Raw genomic sequence first — 10,837 nt, 5'->3', positions numbered from 1 at the left:
CTATGGGACATACAATGATCAATGACAAGTTTAACTTACATATCTGGAAATGCTGTCACTGAACAGTCACTTAATAACCAACAAAACAGACAAGACACAGTTTTGTTATGAGCAAATCATATGATACAGTTCTAACAAAATTCCTTAACATGGTTAGAAACCTAGGAAAAACACAGGGAATCACAGACGGAATTTATATTGATAGTGTCACAACTTTTGACAGTCTCATACAACGTTGTCATATGCATGCTGAAGGAAAACGACCCTCAAAAAAACTGAGGTGGATCTACAACTGCTTGTGTTTACCATTCAGTAGGTTACTTAAACATGATGATACAAGAGATGGGGCTCTGTAGAAGTTTGTCCTGATCTATTTGGTTTTATTCTGCTGCAGAGAAGGATCCAGAAGATGACAATGGATTGCAACAGCAAGTGCAAAACATAATGCTGTTGCAAGACATTCAAATGCCCTTCTGGGGTGCATTAATGGGTATAAAACATAGGAAGAAGTTCTGTTGCTCAGTTTGGCACTCATGACCTCAGCTGGAAAACTGTGTCTGTTTTTGGGCTGGGCATTTTTAGAAGAATGTCGCTCTATGAATCACGCAGCTCAGAGGTGAGCAACATGAATGGTATGAGAATGGCTGAAAGAATCAAGTCTGTCTTTTCTAGAAAAAGAAAGACAAGGATAATGCGAGTCTTCACACGCCTAAAATATGTACTCTTTCTCCAAAATCAGCAGGAAAACAGATAATCTCAGCTGCTGAGAGCAAAGGTAATTTAGATTAGATGTTGTCGTTCTAATTGAAAGGACAATTGAACATTGGTTACTGCAGGCACTGCCGACGCTTCCTTTACACTGGAAGATTTAAAGAGCAGCTGAGGATGGTGTAAATCCGTTTGATTTTGTCTCAAGGATGGGCATAGACTAAATCAGAGCTGCTTATTTTGCCGAACATCCATAGGCTGCGTGGATAATTTTCCCAGCCTGTTGCCAGCAAGAAGCCAGTGTGACCTGGGTGAGCTGTTTGGGGATGGCAGCCCCTTCCCGGCTCACAGCTTCACAGAAATATTTCTTATATGGTGGGTTCGTGTCAGCTTCACTGACCGGAGACATTTGGGGAAGATGGCGGTTGGGAGCAAGCCATTGCCAGTGCAGTTTGTCTGCTCAGAAGTCATTTTCTGCTTGTGTCTGAGGATTACCTTGAACATAGGAGAGCCGAGTATAGGTTGTGTGAAATACAAGGGTGGCAGCAGTATACACCCGAATCTGCAGCAGCAGGAGATGACTGAGCAGCTGTTCCTGGACTCAAGACACCCATACTGAGGTCCTGGAACCTCTGGTGGTCCATGAGCCTGGGGTTCAGAGTCCATAAATGGCCTGCAGAATAATGATGCAGTTATTCCCCATTAAAGATGTGCCAATGAAGCTGGATGGTAGCCTGAGAAATATTCTGAACTTTGGCACTGATCCACTGCTTGAAAATGTGTGGAAATCATTAGACAAAATGACCTTTTGAGGTCATTTTCAACCTTACACTGCAGAGATTTCTGTGAAGTAGTAGAATAATTTCACTCCTCTTTGGAGTAACAACAAGACTAAAAATGGAAGAACAAATAATAGATAAAAAATGGTATAGTTCCAGTATCCACTACTGATAGAGCAAGTTCGTGAGGCTTTTCTCTTTATGCTACATATAATATAACATCAATGTAGATTTGGAAGAGCTGGTGTGTTAGACTCTGCCATTTGAGAATTATACAATATCTCATCTTTAGTGAAAACTTCTGGCAAATAGTTAAACTATGTTAAACTGGTTTACTTGAGAATTACAAATAGTGCACTTTGAGAGGAAGGTTGTGACAGGTACAACTGCTTACCTTGTCGTTCCACAAAACAACAATTTTCTTTCTGAAAGAATAATATTCCTTAAAACAATATGATAAAACCAAATCCTTGAAGTTCCACCTGCCAGAGAAGAAAAGAAATGAAAGTTTCTGCAGATGGTGTCTCACTGATATGTACTGAATTTCAAGCTGCAGGGCAAGAAATCTGCTGTGGAAAGACCTGATTTTCATGCTTTGGGATTTCACGTCTGTGAAAGCCATGGTATCATTACACTGGCACATAGGGTTGGATGAGGGCATCTTTCTACTTGTGACCTGCTAGCTGTGCTGATCTCTCTCTGAAGGAGGGGACTGATCCGACTGACAATACGCCCCAAGCGCTATCTGAAGCTATGCTCCTACGTGCAAGACTCAGCAAAGCACGGCAGGGGTGGTCCATCCCTAATGCAGAGTGGTGCTTCAATCCAGCCCTAATTAATAAATTGTAGTGTATGCTACCGTGTTTCTGTATCCAGCCTTCACCTTTAAAAAGATAAGAAATCAAAATGTTTGAACATGCTGAATAGGAGTGCAAGCTGTTTATATAATTACTGTTTACATACTGTTAGAGGTGACAAAATCATCAAGAAAAAAATTGTCAGTGTAGATAAAGAGCATATCAGTAAACAGCAGATTAAGCAGGACACAGAGAGCCTTACAGCCCAATTATACATAATTTGCCATGGACATGGTTTGAGAAAGAAATGCACACAAAGACTTAGAGAAAATTGCTTAGCTTGGCCACATCCTTATTAACAAAACAACAGTGCCTTCAGCCAAATTGCCCTTGAAAAATATCTCCTGGGAATACTAGCGTGTCCTCATCCTTTGCCTTGTGATGAAAAAGAGCCCTTTCCTCCCACTTCCCACCCCCTCTAAGGTGTAAGACATGCCCCCTCTCCCTTGGAGAGCCAGAGTCTACACCACTAATCTGTTATGGGCCTTAAGCAGCTCATTTTGGGGGATTTATGCAGCATTTTCCTCATACCTTACAGTCAGGGTACCACAGATTTGGGAGGCTGCGATACCTCTCCCATCCCTGGTCTGCTGTTTTACCCAACGCGTGTTCCTGCATCCTGCCCAAAGTCTTATTCCCACCTCTTCCTGCATTCATGCATCGACTGCAAGCACAAAGGCAAATCAAATTGCCAGAGTATATGAGCCTACCAGCAGTTTAAAGAAAGTATCTCTACTGCTGTATTTTATCGCAGCTGTTGATGAAAAATATGGTTTATGTTCCACCACACCTTCAGCAATGATCCTGTGGGGCATTTTGTTGATCATATTTCAGAATGACAGTTTACAAGTAGTTTTCAAAATCAGAACAAATTGAGGTAGAGAAGGACGGTGACTTGTGGTCCATTGTTTTCAGGTAATGAAAAAGGGATTTCAGAAAACTTTTATAATTCCATTAAACTAGCATGAATATTAAGGACAGACTGTCAAAAATGACAGCCTAAAAAAGACTGAAAGGTGCAATGTCTTTTCTCATGACTCAATCTTTCCTAAAAAGATGAACTATGATCCGTTGACTAACAATCTTTAAAATGAATAACAAGACAACAGGCTAAAATAGGAGAAGAATCTTTAATGAATATTTGGACGAGCTGGAATTACTCGCATCACCATTCCTGTGAAAATCTCAGAAATCACTGAGCACTTGGTGAATTCATGGGGAATGGAGGAAATCCTGAAGAACAAGAAGAACAGCCGTATTATTACCTTTGGAAAGGAGGGATTTGTCAGATTATGCACAGAATACCTGGCCAGAGTACCATAGAAAAGGACCTGTAATAGATAACAAAATGAATCTAACTGTTCCAAGTGTCATACGGAAGGCATGGGCGATAAATCCTGTCTTTCACATGGCACTGGTAAGATCTTGATCAGAGCAATATTTCTTGTATCAGAGTCCACATTTTAAAAAATACACAGCTGTAATGAGAAGATTCTTATTTATTAGGAATTCAAATAAGAATTTCTAGGAAAATAATGCTGTTTACAGAAAGGCAGAGATGAAGGGCAGGTGTCGGTGCTAGTTGTGTAAAAGGTTATTCTCCATTTGCATGGAGACAGAAACATGTGAAGGGTATATAGTATATATAGTAACAGTAAGGCTTATGTTAAATGTCAGGAGAACTTTCTTACCGTCAGGACAGTGAGGTACTACCTCAGGAGATGTCTGGGTTATCATCATGGGAAGTTTAGACAAATGTCTCCTGGCTTGAGACCAGAGGTTGGACCACCTGACCTTTTGTGCCTGGCATTTCTAAAATTTGTTTCTTCCTGGCACATACCTTGATTTTGAGAGTAATGCAGTTTGTGCCACATTCAAATTCCAGCTGCAAGCTCTTTGTTTTGTTGGCCATATGCTTTCGAGCACAGAGCAGTGTGCTGTGCTTGACGAGCTGGAAGGCTCCAGGGACACCCTGCTGGAACAACACATGGAAGAAATACTGGGAAGGTGAGCGAAGAGGGAAGGAGGAATATATTAGCTCTGCAGCTCGGTGGCAGTGCCACACATAACTCCAAAGCAGAACCAGTTCCACAGAGTCATTGAGCCCGGCTAATCACAGGCTAAGTTTGCAAGCTCAGCACAAATTTACTTTGTAACATGTATATTTATGGTATTATGACCACTGCTAGGGTTTAATGAGAATTTCAGTGTGGGAGGAGACACCAGGAGCAGATGGAAAGGCAGCAGTAATCCACAGACATATTGACAAGGCATGCAGGCCAACTGGGTGCTGACCAAGCCCAGCTGTCCCTCTCTCTGGTCTAGTCTATTCGAGAGGAAAAAAGAAAGAGTCAGAGTTTCAAGTAACACTCCTGGTGCGTGAGTTTCTGGTTGGTGTTGATATAAACATGACCCTTTTTTCCACTGCCTGTCTTAGCCGTAAGGAAGATGCCTTCTAAACTGCCTCAGAAGTACCACCATTCACAGCCTGCACCGGGATGCACCAAAATCCTCTTTCTTTTTGGTCTTGGATCTGTACAGAGAAGCCTGTCTCAAGAAGAAAAATGTGAGTCTAGGGAGGAGATGGTTTGAAAAGGTGCCTGCTCTCTCCCAGCCATGATAAATCCTCAGCTGTTCTGGGACTGGAAGGTCTCTGCACAGAGACAACACCTTCGTATGTGCCTTTTCATGTTATCTGCCTAATATCTTCTAAAATCTTATACAATTATTTTATGCAACACATACAATAGTATATGGTAAGGAAATATCCCAAATTTGGCCAGCTAGCTCCCCAAAGTCCCTGGAGGTTTGAGTAGGCAAGTATATGCTCTAGGTCTTTGAAGCAATCTACCAGTCTCCAACTGCTCAGACAGTACAGTGCCATAAACCACTCATCATCTCAGAGATGCACTCTGAACACCAGTTTTCAAAATGCATCTTCAAAAAAACCAGAGCCAGTGTCAGCCAGTTGTTTCCATAGGGCAAGGGCCAACCCAGAAGTAAATATTGTATCATGAAACCAAGTCCCCAGCCAAGACCAAGAAGCTTTCCTACCTGCTGGTTCACAATATGGAGTGTCACCCAGCTGCCTTGCAAGACAGCTTGCAAGCCATGTCATAGGATATCCGCTTGCCGTGGTGATTGCCAGCTGTCTCAGTGTCACTGCTGGCAGCCCAGATCGGGGTTTTGGCCAGTGAGATAGAGAACAATTGATTCACACGGGGATGATGTACTCTTCAGGTAGAGTGAAGTGACGTTGCCTTCTGAAGCAGTCAGCTGATACAGGTTCACCACTACCACTCCTGTCAGTGGTTTTACTTTCAGAGTGGCTTAGCTAAAAGCCTTTTGCTGATCAAACTAAGCTGGACAGAAAACCACTACTTTAACACTAAAATAAGTGTGCTCGCAGAGAAGTTTGCTTGCATTTGGCTATGCTGGTTTAAGTCCATATCCGGTTACGCGAAAACAATTTATTCTGTCAACAAGGCCTCATGTAGGTCTGAAACACAAAGGTGAGGGAGGCTCTCTTAGGATTGCAAGAGAAACTGGAGCAAATCTTTTGACTTCTCAAGGAAAAAAAAAAATATTCATCAACTTGAGGCTCCTTCAAAAAATCCCAGCATAGTGAAAGAAAACATTTTCTTTCTGAGGAATAACTCCAGGGCATAACCTGGAGCTCTTCCTCTTTTGAGGGCATTTCAGTAAGCTGCTGTTTCAGACCTGAAGAAAAGCTTGTATGCCTGAACGCTTGTCTGCTTGGGTTTGTTTTACCGTATCATGTACTCTACTAGAAGATACGTTTCCTTACAAGCTTGCCTGACATATGCTCGGACACTGGTGCTACAACAACATTACCTCATTAACATAACATTACATTACGAACAAAACATGGAATAAAACATTCAGCACTCTTAGTACGAGGACCTAGGGTCAAGTAGCCTTTTTCTTTTTTTTTTTCATACCCGGAGCCTGCTCGAAATACAAGGAAACTGGCTGGGTACCAGGACTGAGGGAGAGCTCAGGAGCTTCTGATACGAGTTATAGGAATACAGGGGAGGGAGGGGTAGCCAAACCATGTAAGGATGATCCTCTTCATACTATATGAAAAAGCAGGTTTAAAGGATTGGAGGTGCAAAGGCTGAATCATATGGCAAGTGTGTCAAGCGACCACTTTAAGGTTCAACAGGCAATCTTATTTGTAGTGCTTCCAATCCTTGAATGCCTGAGTTTCCATTTCTGCTAATATTCTTGCTAATATTCTTGTAACATAGGAGGTTTTTTGTACATGCAGTTTTCTAGGCTGAAGAGCAAATAAACACTTTATCTTGTGTGTAATTATATCATCCCTAAAGGCTACCTCCAGAGATCACATCTTTCCCTCCACCCCACTGACCTTTGCCACTTGAGCAAATGCTGTAGTTGTGAGATGTCACCGGGAATGTGGCTCAGCACCGGTGGAATACGCACTGGCACAGGTTTCAGAGATACGCGCTGGCAGCAGATGTTTGGTGAGAGTGGTGATTTCCACCCCTACCCATGCCTGGAGGCCCTCCCCTGAGCAGGTTCTTTGCATGTCCGTTTCCCGCCTCTTTCAGTCTTCATCACTGAAGCCCAAGGCATGGAGGGATAATTGAATCTTTTCAGCATTGAGGATTCACCTCTGCGTTTCAACCTTTTTTTTTTCCTTACTTATAACACATTTATTTTCAATTAAAACAATGTTTGTTTTTGTGAGGGGTTCCATCAAGCTGTGCATAGCCCTGTTCACTCTGCATGTCCCCCTCGTGCTATGTCACACCCCGTCACGCCTGCCTCACCCCGCTCTGTCCCTACATGGCACCCCTCAGAGCTCTGGGAGGCAGGTATGACACCCTGCTTGTACCAACTGCCTGTGACCACAGAGGTCCAAATGGGCATTTGCAGCTCTTCTTTCCAGGAATCTGTCGCTGGTTGCTATAGTGATAAACAAGTTGGCTTATTAGGAAAAGGAACAAAGCACAAGAGAAAATTATTTCAAAATGGCCTGTGTGCATACATAAACATGCAATCTCTTTCTTGTCAGCTCGGGCAGCCGGTTTCTTGTTTCTGGAACGGCACAGACCCCATATATATTATTTTAGCAAGCCCAGCCCCGCCTCCACTGCCTGTCTTTTCTGACTCCTGTGTGCGAGTGCAGGGTCCTTCCCTTCTGAATTGGATCATGAACTTTCTTGGGGGCTTCCACAACTGGATAGTGTAGGAAAATGTGGTCCCTTAGAGAAAGTGTTAAGTGTTCTAATGAGGCTGAAATAAGTCTAGAGGAGCAGAAAAGGATAGAAGAAATTATGCTTTTGCTGCATCCTATGCTGCTGCTTCCTTTTTTTATTTCTTTCTTTGCCTCTCGCTGATGCCAGGATACCTCAATGCAGACACTTAGGGTGGCGGTCTGTGCCTGTCAGATGGTAGCACATTACATTCTCTGTAGGACGCCTGGCTTAAGCACTGGTCTTTTGGGCCTTCACTAACGTATAATAAACTTGTTGTCATTTAAATCCCTAGATACACAGTGACTCCACTGACATCAGGCTTGTGCCCTTGAATGAGCAGCAGACAGTGGATGTTCTTTGACACTCTTGTGAGATACACTCTCAATGCTCTTTTTTTTTGGCTAATAAAATGTTTTGATTGACTGAGCAATGCCAAATGATGTAATTTCAAACACTAGAAACTACACAGCATATATTTAATTTAGACAGGCAGGTTAGTCTTTTGCTTGCCACAATTTGAGCCACCTGGTATCTGGTTTTACCCATCACAGAAACTACGCTGATGAGCCACATTTGCATGTCAGAGACAATTACCCACTTTTGGTTATCACCAGTCACTGCTGTTGAAAGAAAACCATGAAACAGTCCAAAGAAATGAGCCATCCTTGGGTTTAATCTGTTCAATTACAGCCATGTGAAACAGGAACTATTTCTCTGCAGTATTTTATCCCCTAGTTAAAAATAATTGCACATTTTTTAATGTTTATCCAACTGGTTTTGCTTCTGCTTCCCGCAGGACTGTAATAGTTCTATCAGCCACAGAACCTACAAACCAATCAATTTTAATAGCTTTATTTCAAATGCTATCCATAACTCTGACCATCTTTCCAATATCTGAAAAAGAACAGTCTGTAATGTTGTACCTAGCTTGAGCAGCTCCTGGTGTTCAGAAACCGAGGGAAAACTCAAGCGGAGTAAGCAAAAGGCTTGGAGAGCTTGCCTGCCGGGCATAGCCAGCTGAGAGGGGGCGTGGGTAGGCTTAGTTGTAGCAGAAGCCTCTAGACGAAGCTGCCTGATGGGTGGGTGACCTGGGGTGGTGAAGGAGAGAAAAGCAAAAAGAACGGAGTTGTTTTAGAGAAAGTGGAAAAGTACTCGCAGATGGCACAGCTATAGCAACTCTCCCACCATGCCTATCCTTTTCTACAGATGTTGGAAAGACTGAAACCAATGAAGAAGAAAGAAACTGGGGCACAAAATCACTGGCAAGCATTACAATCCCTTACAACTGCATCCAGCCAGCACAAGGCAAAGAGTGTGCCATGTGCTCCGACATTCCCAGGGATGAGATTTCTTTTGTATGTGCATACGCATGCTTGCACCACCCCCCAGCCCCGCTCTCCCCACTTTCTAGCACTGTGTCAAGCATTCTCCTGCCACAGCCAGGCATCCTCTGCTGGTAAGAAGCGCACAAAACTGAAGTGGATGTAGGTTTTTTTTTAAAAACAAATGCAAAATTGGGTGCTGAGTCCTGACACATCTCTGACAAAAATCTTTGGAGAATGGAGGCAGCAATCAGCAATACCATAATAGATGAGCCAAGCAATAAACTAGAGCAAACAAACAATTCTGGACCAGATCTTGAAGAGAAATGCCTGCCCACACACCCTGGTACAAAGGAGAATATGCACTGTACTGCATATTGTGTGTGAAACCATAGGAACAGCCTGAGTCACACAATGATTTGTACCATCCATCACAAGTTAGAAACTTGTCCTTTGTTTCAGAGTTGCACCTGAGGCCTCAAATCAAATGTGACATTTTTTATAATAACCAGAGCTAAGGTGTTTGGTAGAAAAAACTATCTCTGTAAACAGTTTGTCCCCACAAATAGAGCGATTATTTGACTGGGTTCCTTCAGTTTCCAAAGGAAGATCATCTTGCTTCACTTATCAGGAATCAACAGTTTAATAAATAACATTTGGCTTGTATATAGTGCCTTCCTTATCTTTTACCTTTCCATCTAAGATAACCTATACCTAAAGCTGACAGAAAATGCTGCTGCATCATATGATATCACACCTGATGTACCTGACTCATGACCTCCAAGTTTGTTCTGTGGCTTGTGAAAACACGTTACAAGAGTTCTGGAGTAAAAATATAGTTATTGCGATCCGTTATCAAACAGCCGTGTGTCTCACATCGTTACAGATCTTGCACACAGTGAGAAGCAGTAAATACTATGTTAGCAAGCGTATAGGAAAACGTAGTTACCAGCTTTCAGGAACATAATTAAAGAGATGGAAGAACACCAAATAGTTCATTGATATACCTCTCTGGTGCTGAGTTCGTGTTTGCGCTCCTTGCTGAATGGCTGCAATTACATTTAGCTATTCTTGTTGCTGCCTTTATTAGGGTCTTATAACCATAAACTATTAAGTTTTGTCCCTAGGCTAAGCTCTGAAGACAATATGCAAGCCCACTAAAGATAATATTTTTGAATGAAAAATAATATAAAGATCAAAATAATATTCTTTATAATATTTTTTACTATAAAGAATGTCAATTAGACATTTGTAACCCTTAGTTGCTAGGTTCTGTCCCAACAGGTTTTTAGGGTCTTGATACGGTATCACATAATGTCTAGACGTGGCTAGCTTTGAATTAACTTTTCCAAATGCCTACTGACTTTCAAAGGAGAACAAGCAATACCTTCTTGGTACGTTGCTTTGATACATATGTTTGCATTATTTGAACAAATTATCTCTGCAAATAGGATTGTACTGTAAATGAGAAAATGATGGTATGTTCAGTCACCGAAGAGAGACGGTGTTTAGATGATTGTCCTCTAGATAAACTGCATCAGCACAAAATGGGCAATTGTAATTTCATGTCCACAATGTTTTTGATTTGGATATATCAAACTATTTGTGCTCACTGCATTCCTCCATATTATTTCATTAATCACATAGCAACCCCTCCACTCCTCCACTAAACATGCTAACTCTAATTAGCGCTCTGTTACACAGATGTTTCCTCATTTAGATGTTCGGTGCTTGCTCATGTGTCACCCTCACTTTCACATGGATTTCAACTTACATTACATCACTTCAACGTCCTTTCTGTGTGTGAGCCCTCTGGGTTAATACGTCCTTTTGAATAACAAATTGATTGCAGATAGATATGAATGATAGACACACGCGGTGCCCACATTATCTGCATTTGTTATACACATGCAAATGCGAAGGAT

The sequence above is a fragment of the Chlamydotis macqueenii genome, chromosome 3, assembly GCF_036417535.1.
Source record: "Chlamydotis macqueenii isolate bChlMac1 chromosome 3, bChlMac1.mat, whole genome shotgun sequence".
NCBI classification, from domain to species: Eukaryota; Metazoa; Chordata; class Aves; order Otidiformes; family Otididae; genus Chlamydotis; species Chlamydotis macqueenii.
The sequence above is the reverse complement of the archived record's forward strand: the minus strand, read 5'-3'. Positions refer to the sequence as shown.